Source organism: Theropithecus gelada, unplaced genomic scaffold, assembly GCF_003255815.1.
Source record: "Theropithecus gelada isolate Dixy unplaced genomic scaffold, Tgel_1.0 HiC_scaffold_83, whole genome shotgun sequence".
Classification (NCBI taxonomy): domain Eukaryota; kingdom Metazoa; phylum Chordata; class Mammalia; order Primates; family Cercopithecidae; genus Theropithecus; species Theropithecus gelada.
The window spans coordinates 3,848-14,603 of NW_020265039.1; the positions used below are offsets into that span (position 1 = coordinate 3,848).

Here is a 10,756-nt window from a genome sequence, read left to right on the forward strand (position 1 = left end):
CAGGTTTGTATTTTATTTCTTAAATAGGAAGATGTGTAACAATATGGCCAGTTCATGTAAACAAACCTCCTGGATTCTGTGAGCTTTCAGCATCTGTTCCACACCTCAGTAGAGCATATTAAGCACCTTTTAAATACTTGGAACCCTTGGGATCTCAGCCTGGGCAAGATTCTGTTACCAGATGTGTCTCAATACCAAAAGTGCTGCTTTTGGGTGGATGTAAAGTTACTGAGCCTTTTCTCTAACTAACCCCTGTTGAGAAGCCTGCTACCTATTTTGGGCTCATTTTAATTGCAAAAATAAATCAGCACTTGGAGACAAAATTATGGGAACACAGAAAGAAAACCCTTCAGGTTTCATAGAAAACGAATTATACAAAGCACATCAAAAATTTAGAATTGGGCATTATGTGTTAAGTTTGAACAATTGGGGTCACTAGAGATCTAAAACTTGGTAACAATAATAATGATGTAATTGGCATTAAAACAAATCTGAGAGATAAAATGTATCATGTTTTAAAAGTATTTCCATATGGAAATTCAAGTCGTGAAACCAATAAAAAATACTTAAGCAAAAACAATATTTGACAACTTGCAGTTTCTCTGGGGAGACAAGATTGCATCCCAATGTGATCACCTTGCCATTGAAATATCGTAGTCTGTTATATCTCTTGTCCCCTCCAGACCCTTTTAACCAGCCTGAAAGTTAAATATATATTAAAAGCATAAGACATGAGTTTCATTGTCATCTTGTGATGAGTCAGATTTCCAAGGTGGAAACTCCAATTTCACTAAAGAAGTAATTGCCAAAAAACAGATGCCTCTTGGCATCTCACTGCTTTCTCCTCCATTGACATGATTTTACTATAGGTAGAGTTTTTGTTTTGTTCTTTTTTTGTTTTTGGTTTTCAGTCAGGGTCGTGCATTGCAGTGTGTGTGTGTCTATGCATGTATATGTGTGTGTTTACATGTGTTTACATGTGGAGCACCCTGGTGATAGTTCCTTAAAGAGACCAGAAGTGCCCGAAAAAGAGAAGGGTGCCTGCCATGTTTCACTTGAGAAAACAGAATGTATTAGAGGAGTCATATATTTTTTTTCTGAAGTTAGGGAAAAAATATTGTTCTTTAATCTCTTATCTGTTTGCCTTTAATCAAATTATGTATTGTCTCTCCATTGAATTCTTCATTTGTAAAGTGGAGGTAATAATCGTAACAATTATTCAAACTGTAATTGCGAGGATTTGGTAAAATGTGTGAGATAATTCCAATACAATGTATGGGACATATATATTCAAAACATGGTCATGATTGTTTAAGATAATGACAATCACAATGTCCCCCCAAATGATTGTAACTCCCAAATTCATATGTAGAAATTCTAACTCAAGGTAATATTAAGAAGTGATACTTTTGTGAGGTGATTAGATAATAAGGGTAGAGCCCTTATAAATGGTATTAATTCTCTTACATAAAAGACTCAAGGGAGCTTATTTGACCTTTCCATTATGTGAGGACATAGCGAGAAGGTACCAACTATTATTCAGGAAATGGGCCTTCATCAGATATGAAATCTGCCAGTACTTTGATGTTTGATTTCCAGCCTCCAAAACTGGATAAATAAATTTCTGTTGTTTATAAGTCACCCAGTTTATAGTATTTTGTTATAGCAACCTGAGTGGACTAAGACAACAATAATTTTATACTGGTATTGAGATTTTTGGTGGCAGTGAGAAACAAAACCATGCTCATAGATTTCCTACAGAGACACTAAATTAACAACAATATATAATCCAAAAAGACATTATGAAAACTCAAGAGATAGTTAAGAAGTAATAGTACCACAGTTAAGTTCAAAATCAATGAAAGCTGCATTAAAATGTCTAAGAATCTCTATTGTATTTTACTCTCAAAAGCTATCCCTTCAAGCTAGCAGAGCTTGGTGCAATTGGAAGAAAACACCCAACATACAGTTTCTCCTTTGAAAGGGAAAGAATGAGTGAAACATATGACAATTTATGTTTACTTTTTCAAAAGAATACTTGAGGAACTAGCTTCTGATTCCCCTGACTTGAGCACTATGGAAACTCATATATTTTGGATGCCTGGGAGCCACAGAAAAGAAGGGAGAGCTCAGTGGATTGCTGCAGCACCAGAGAAGCATCAGTACCACAAAAGAACACCAGAGGCAGCAAGAGATTTTGGTCTCATGGAGAATAAACTGGTAAACCCCTGTAATGAAAAAAAAATTCACGCACAAGGCTAGAAAACATGCATCTCCAGAAGAGATTTGAGAGGTCTCAGAATATCTAGCTGGGAAGATTGGTAAACATGTTTCTCTGGGTGAAGTAAGTCTACAAAGACAGAGAGATGACTTTTTTTCCCAATGTCCAAATCGAAGAAGAAGAAGAAGGAGGAGGAGGAGGAGGAGAAATAAAGAAACAGGAAATTTTGGCCCAGTCAAAGAACTAAATTATATTTCCAGAAACCGACTCTCAAGAAAAAAAGATGTAAGAACTATTTGACAAAGAATTGAAAATAATCATCTTAAGGGAGCTCAGTGAACTACAAAAGAATGCAGATAGACAATTATACAATATTTGAAAAGTGGTGCATGAAGAAAGTAAGAATATCAACAGTGAGGTAAAACTATATAAAACAAAAAACCTTTCACATAGAAATTCTGGAGCTGAAGAACACAATAACTGAGCTGAAAACTTCAGCAGAGGTGTTTAACATCAGACTTAAGCAGAAGAAAAGAATAAGCAAACATGAAGACATGTCATTTTATATCATTGACTTAGAAAAGCAAAATAAGAATAAAGAAAAGGAAGTCTAAAGAACTTATACAGTATAGCAAAGTAGACCAATATACAGATTATGAAAGTCCCAGAAGAAAAAAAAGAAAGAGACAGTTTACTTGTAAAAGTAATAGCCCCACATTTTCTCAATCTAAGGAAGGAAATGGACAATCAAATTTAAGAAGCTCAGTGTGCCTGTAATCTCAGCTACTTGGGTAGGGGAGGCACGAGAATTGCTTGAACCTGGGAGGATGAGGTTGCAGTGACCTAAGATGGCACCACTGCACTCCAGCCTGGGCAGCAGAGTGAGACAATTAAAAAAAAAAAAAAGATGAAAAGGTATTCAACTAGAATGAATCTAAAGAGATCTAAACTGTGACACATTGCACTCAAACTTTCAAAAGCTAGAGAGAATCTTGAAGGCAGTAAGAAACATGTGATTTGTCATATACCAAGGAACTCCCACAAGATTATCAGTAGATCACTCAGCAGAAATATCACAGGCCAGAAGAGACTTAGGAATATATTCAAAGTGCAAAAGTAACACACACTCGTATACACACACATTGCCCATCAAGAATACTACATCCATTGAAACTATTCATCTAAAATGAAAAGGAAATAGACGTTCCTAGATAACAAGCACTAAGGGAATTCATCATTACTAGTATTGCCTTACAAAAAAAAAAATGCTAAAAAGGTTCTTCAATTTAAAATGACAGGATACTAGACAACAACGTGAAAGCACACAAAAACAGATATACACAAAATTTTATGTATATCTATACAAAATCCTGTAATACTGTAATGGTAGCATATTAGTCTTTTTTAAAGCAGGAATAAAATTTAAAAGATAAAGGAAAGAAAAATCACAACAATAAAACTATGCTAATGAATAAAAATATGATATGATATAATTTGTGAAGGCACTTGGATCTTTCCTGTTGCCTGTTGGTCCTCCTCTAAGCGTACTTTACTTTCTTTAAAAAATTCATAATTAATAATAATTATTTGTTAAATTAATAACATGAAGAAGTGGGGAAAATGTAAAAAAAATACTTTCTGTATATGATTGAGGTTGTTATCAGTCAAAAATATATGGTTACTACATATAAGATGTTTTCTGTAATCCACATGGTAACCAAAAAGAAAATACCTATAGAAAATACACAAAAGAAAGATAAATAAATACAAACATATCAATTTTTAAAAAATCAATGAAATACAAAGAAAGACGGCATGAGGGGAAAAGAGAAAAAAATAACTGTAAGACACATAGAAAGCAACTAACAAAATGAAAATAGTAAGCCCTTCCTTATCAGTAATTACTCTGAATGTAAATGGATTGAACTAATAAAATTCACAGAGTGATTGAATGGATAAAAAGCAGTCAAAACAAAACAAAAGGCAATTTACGCTGTCTACACAAATCCATTTGAGATGTTAAAACACATATAGGCTAGAAGTGAAAACATGAAAAAAGATATTCTATGCAAACGATAACCCCCAAAAAGCAAGAGTGTCCATATTTATAACACATAAAATATACTTTAAGTTAAAAACTGTAATAAGAAACAGGGAGGGACATTTATAATAAAAGGATCAATTCACCAGGAAGATATAATAATTAAAATATATATGTACCCAACATCAGAGCACCTAAATGGATAACAATTATTTATAAATCTGAAGGGAGAAATAAACTGTAATACCACAATATTAGGAGATTTCAATATCCCACACTTAGTAATGTATGTAACAACCAGAAGAGAGACCAATAAGGAAAGAGAGGACTTGAAAGAGACTAATGAGAACTAAGAGATATAATGCAGAACATTCTACTCAACAGTAGCAGAATACATATTGTTTTCAAAGCACACGGAACATTACTCAGGATAAATTACATGTTAGGCCACAAAACAACCCTTAACAAATTTATGAATATTAAAATTATACCAAGTATCTTTTCCTACCATAATGAAATGAAACTCCAATCAATAACAAGAGGAAAACATAAAGTTAATACTCCTGCACTGTACATTTAAAATGGTTAGGATGGTAAATTTTGTGTTATGTGTCTCTTACAATAATAAAAAAAAGATTGTATAACATGGTTAAGGATAGAATATTGTGAGGTCAGTCAGAGGGGTAGAAATAAAACTAAATAAATGTTATATAATAGAAATCATAAGAAGAGACTGTATGTCAAAAAGAAAATTCACAACAGTACTGAATGCTTCAGGGAGGTCAAGAAAAATAAGGACAGGAAAGTACATTTGAGATTTGGCAACACAGATGTCATTAATCGCTCAGCAAGAATCGTTTCAGTGGAACAAAGATGGGTTCAAATTGTTGCAAGGCTAAGAACCTGACCGTATAATTTATCATCTAATCATGGATACTTTTGAGAGTAAAGAGGATGCTAAAACAATGAACAATTGGATATTTAGTGTGCAACGTATTGGTTTTAATTTGCTGGTAGATTTATAAAATTTTTCATTGGGCTGCTGCAGGCCTGGAAATAAGGACAAGGATTGGTTACTACTGGGACCAGAAGTTGCTGTCTTCAGGTAGAGAAACATTTCTTAAGAGCCTTAGATCTAGCACATTGTTAGGTACTTCAAACTCAAAGACCTTTAGAAGAGTTAAAATGAATGAATAAATTACTGCAGTTTTGCAAGCAGGTTCACCTGAATCTTACAAGTCTGAAACCCATGCCCTCTTAGGGAGATGGGCTGAAGCCATGGGGGAAGGTTACTTAGGATTCTCAGAAGAGATGGAATGTCAGGGTCTGTGGATGGGAGACAGATGGAATAGCCTGCTTGGAGTAGTTGTGTAGACATTTTTTTTTTTTGGTGGAATATTTTTTATTTATATAAAATCCCTCAAAACAAAAAAGTTTTCCAACCACACACAAGAGGGGTATGGGTAGGAGAAGGTGTCTCTCCATCTATCCCTGGCCCCCAGCCCATGTGGTTTTGGCAACAATAAGGTGTATGGAATAATGGCTCCCGAAATTAAAATGGTGTGTGTATGAGAAGGAAAGGGGGGCAAAGCTGTGGGAAGCAGTGGAAGGGAAGGATCAAAGGAGGTCGGTACTGGGAACGCTGAAGGTGGGAGGCCATTTCATAACATTGTTGATGAAACTGCCGTGGACACCTTCTTTGCCCATCAGCAGGCCTAGCATCTTGGCAGTTATGGCAACAATGACATTGAAGGTGGGGGCTCCACTGATGCTCTTCATATGAAGATCCACGGTCAATTCCCCATCCTGTAGCACTGAGTTGTGTAGACATTTGTCCCATGTTGTTTCCAGGAGCAACAGAAGAGACAAGTCCAAATGCGTTGAATATCTATGAGGTGGGTTTCACAAATGACCAGGCCTTATGCATACTTCCTTCGGGTTACAGGCATATGAACTGGTCTCAACAGGGACTAAGAAGAGGAACAAGGTGCAGCAAGCGGGAAGAAGGAGGAAAGGGCAGTAGAAACGGGATGGAACTTCCTTGTTACTCCCCTGTCCTTCCCCGGTTTAGCAGTAGTCATTGCACTTGGCTTCAGAGCTTTCTTCTGAGAGTCCTGAACTCACTCTATCTTTCTAAACTGAACCTCGTGTTAAAATGGGAAGTCTGGTGCTCGCTTCGGCAGCACATATACTAAAATTGGAACGATACAGAGAAGATTAGCATGGCCCCTGCGCAAGGATGACACGCAAATTCGTGAAGCGTTCCATATTTTTTCAACATTCTTAAAGAAAAGAATTTTAAACCCAGAATTTCATATCCAGCCAAACTAAGTTTCATAAGTGAAGGAGAAATAAAATCCTTTACAGATAAGCAAATGCTTAGAGATTTTGTCACCACTAGGCCTGCCTTACAAGAGACCCTGAAGGAAGCACTCAACATGGAAAGGAACAACCGGTACCAGCCATCTCAAAAACATGCCAAAATGTAAAGACCATCGAGGCTAGGAAGAAACTGCATCAACTAATGAGCAAAATAACCAGTTAATATCATAATGGCAGGATCAAGTTCACACATAACAATCTTAACCTTAAATGTAAATGGACTAAATGCTCCAATTAAGAGACACAGACTGGCAAACTGGATAAAGAGTCAAGACCCATCAGTCTGCTGTATTCAGGAGACCCATCTCACACGCAGAGACATACATAGGCTCAAAATAAAGGGATGGAGGAAGATTTACCAAGCAAATGGAGAACAAAAAAAAGCGGGGGTTGCAATACTAGTCTCTGATAAAACAGACTTTAAACCATCAAAGATCAAAAGAGACAAAGAAGGCCATTACATAATGGTAAAGGGATCAATTCAACAGGAAGAGCTAACTATCCTAAATATACATGCACCCAATACAGGAGCACCCAGATTCATAAAGCAAGTCCTTAGAGACTTACAAAGAGACTTAGACTCCCATACAATAATAATGGGAGACTTCAACACTCCATTGTCAACATTAGACAGATCAACGAGACAGAAAGTTAACAAGGATATCCAGGAATTGAACTCATCTCTGCAGCAAGCAGACCTAATAGACATCTATAGAACTCTCCACCCCAAATCAACAGAATATACATTCTTCTCAGCACCACATCGTACTTATTCCAAAATTGACCACGTAATTGGAAGTAAAGCACTCCTCAGCAAATGTACAAGAACAGAAATTATAACAAACTGTCTCTCAGACCACAGTGCAATCAAACTAGAACTCAGGACTAAGAAACTCAATCAAAACCGCTCAACTACATGGAAACTGAACAACCTGCTCCTGAATGACTACTGGGTACATAACGAAATGAAGGCAGAAATAAAGATGTTCTTTGAAACCAATGAGAACAAAGATACAACATACCAGAATCTCTGGGACACATTTAAAGCAGTGTGTAGAGGGAAATTTATAGCACTAAATGCCCACAAGAGAAAGCAGGAAAGATCTAAAATTGACACTCTAACATCGCAATTAAAAGAACTAGAGAAGCAAGAGCAAACACATTCGAAAGCTAGCAGAAGGCTAGAAATAACTAAGATCAGAGCAGAATTGAAGGAGATAGAGACACAAAAAACCCTCCAAAAAATCAATGAATCCAGGAGTTGGTTTTTTGAAAAGATCAACAAAATTGACAGACCACTAGCAAGACTAATAAAGAAGAAAAGAGAGAAGAATCAAATCGACGCAATTAAAAATGAAAAAGGGGATATCACCACCGACCCCACAGAAATACAAACTACCATCAGAGAATACTATAAACACCTCTACGCAAATAAACTGGAAAATCTAGAAGAAATGGATAATTTCCTGGACACTTACACTCTTCCAAGACTAAACCAGGAAGAAGTTGAATCCCTGAATAGACCAATAGCAGGCTCTGAAATTGAGGCAACAATTAACAGCCTACCAACCAAAAAAAGTCCAGGACCAGATGGATTCACAGCTGAATTCTACCAGAGGTACAAGGAGGAGTTGGTACCATTCCTTCTGAAACTATTCCAATCAATAGAAAAAGAGGGAATCCTCCCTAACTCATTTTATGAGGCCAACATCATCCTGATACCAAAGCCTGGCAGAGATACAACAAAAAAAGAGAATTTTAGACCAATATCCCTGATGAACATCGATGCAAAAATCCTCAATAAAATACTGGCAAACCGGATTCAGCAACACATCAAAAAGCTTATCCACCATGATCAAGTGGGCTTCATCCCTGGGATGCAAGGCTGGTTCAACATTCGCAAATCAATAAACATAATCCAGCATATAAACAGAACCAAAGACAAGAACCACATGATTATTTCAATAGATGCAGAAAAGGCTTTTGACAAAATTCAACAGCCCTTCATGCTAAAAACGCTCAATAAATTCGGTATTGATGGAACATACCTCAAAATAATAAGAGCTATTTATGACAAACCCACAGCCAATATCATATTGAATGGGCAAAAACTGGAAAAATTCCCTTTGAAAACTGGCACAAGACAGGGATGCCCTCTCTCACCACTCCTATTCAACATAGTGTTGGAAGTTCTGGCTAGGGCAATCAGGCAAGAGAAAGAAATCAAGGGTATTCAGTTAGGAAAAGAAGAAGTCAAATTGTCCCTCTTTGCAGATGACATGATTGTATATTTAGAAAACCCCATTGTCTCAGCCCAAAATCTCCTTAAGCTGATAAGCAACTTCAGCAAAGTCTCAGGATACAAAATTAATGTGCAAAAATCACAAGCATTCTTATACACTAGTAACAGACAAACAGAGAGCCAAATCATGAATGAACTTCCATTCACAATTGCTTCAAAGAGAATCAAATACCTAGGAATCCAACTTACAAGGGATGTAAAGGACCTCTTCAAGGAGAACTACAAACCACTGCTCAGTGAAATAAAAGAGGACACAAACAAATGGAAGAACATACCATGCTCATGGATAGGAAGAATCAATATCGTGAAAATGGCCATACCGCCCAAGGTAATTTATAGATTCAATGCCATCCCCATCAAGCTACCAATGAGTTTCTTCACAGAATTGGAAAAAACTGCTTTAAAGTTCATATGGAACCAAAAAAGAGCCCGCATCTCCAAGACAATCCTAAGTCAAAAGAACAAAGCTGGAGGCATCACGCTACCTGACTTCAAACTATACTACAAGGCTACAGTAACCAAAACAGCATGGTACTGGTACCAAAACAGAGATATAGACCAATGGAACAGAACAGAGTCCTCAGAAATAATACCACACATCTACAGCCATCTGATCTTTGACAAACCTGAGAGAAACAAGAAATGGGGAAAGGATTCCCTATTTAATAAATGGTGCTGGGAAAATTGGCTAGCCATAAGTAGAAAGCTGAAACTGGATCCTTTCCTTACTCCTTATACGAAAATTAATTCAAGATGGATTAGAGACTTAAATGTTAGACCTAATACCATAAAAATCCTAGAGGAAAATCTAGGTAGTACCATTCAGGACATAGGCATGGGCAAAGACTTCATGTCTAAAACACCAAAAGCAACGGCAGCAAAAGCCAAAATTGACAAATGGGATCTCATTAAACTAAAGAGCTTCTGCACAGCAAAAGAAACTACCATCAGAGTGAACAGGCAACCTACAGAATGGGAGAAAATTTTTGCAATCTACTCATCTGACAAAGGGCTAATATCCAGAACCTACAAAGAACTCCAACAAATTTACAAGAAAAAAACAAACAACCCCATCAAAAAGTGGGCAAAGGATATGAATAGACATTTCTCAAAAGAAGACATTCATACAGCCAACAAACACATGAAAAAATGCTCATCATCACTGGCCATCAGAGAAATGCAAATCAAAACCACAATGAGATACCATCTCACACCAGTTAGAATGGCGATCATTCAAAAGTCAGGAAACAACAGGTGCTGGAGAGGATGTGGAGAAATAGGAACACTTTTACACTGTTGGTGGGATTGTAAACTAGTTCAACCATTATGGAAAACAGTATGGCGATTCCTCAAGGATCTAGAACTAGATGTACCATATGACCCAGCCATCCCATTACTGGGGATATACCCAAAGGATTATAAATTATGCTGCTATAAAGACACATGCACACGTATGTTTATTGCAGCACTATTCACAATAGCAAAGACTTGGAATCAACCCAAATGTCCATCAGTGACAGATTGGATTAAGAAAATGTGGCATATATACACCATGGAATACTATGCAGCCATAAAAAAGGATGAGTTTGTGTCCTTTGTAGGGACATGGATGCAGCTGGAATCCATCATTCTTAGCAAACTATCACAAGAACAGAAAACCAAATACCGCATGTTCTCACTCATAGGTGGGAACTGAACAATGAGATCACTTGGACTCGGGAAGGGGAACATCACACACCGGGGCCTATCATGGGGAGGGGGGCGGGGGGAGGGATTGCATTGGGAGTTATACCTGATGTAAATGACGAGT

The 10,756-nt window shown here is 36.9% G+C and overlaps 1 non-coding gene across 1 annotated transcript; it reads left to right on the forward strand.

The window, feature by feature from the left end:
- Positions 1 to 6,429: 6,429 nt before the first annotated feature.
- Positions 6,430 to 6,536, forward strand: LOC112618032. The gene has a single exon (XR_003118005.1). It is a non-coding gene; the product is annotated as a U6 spliceosomal RNA (small nuclear RNA).
- Positions 6,537 to 10,756: the final 4,220 nt, after the last annotated feature.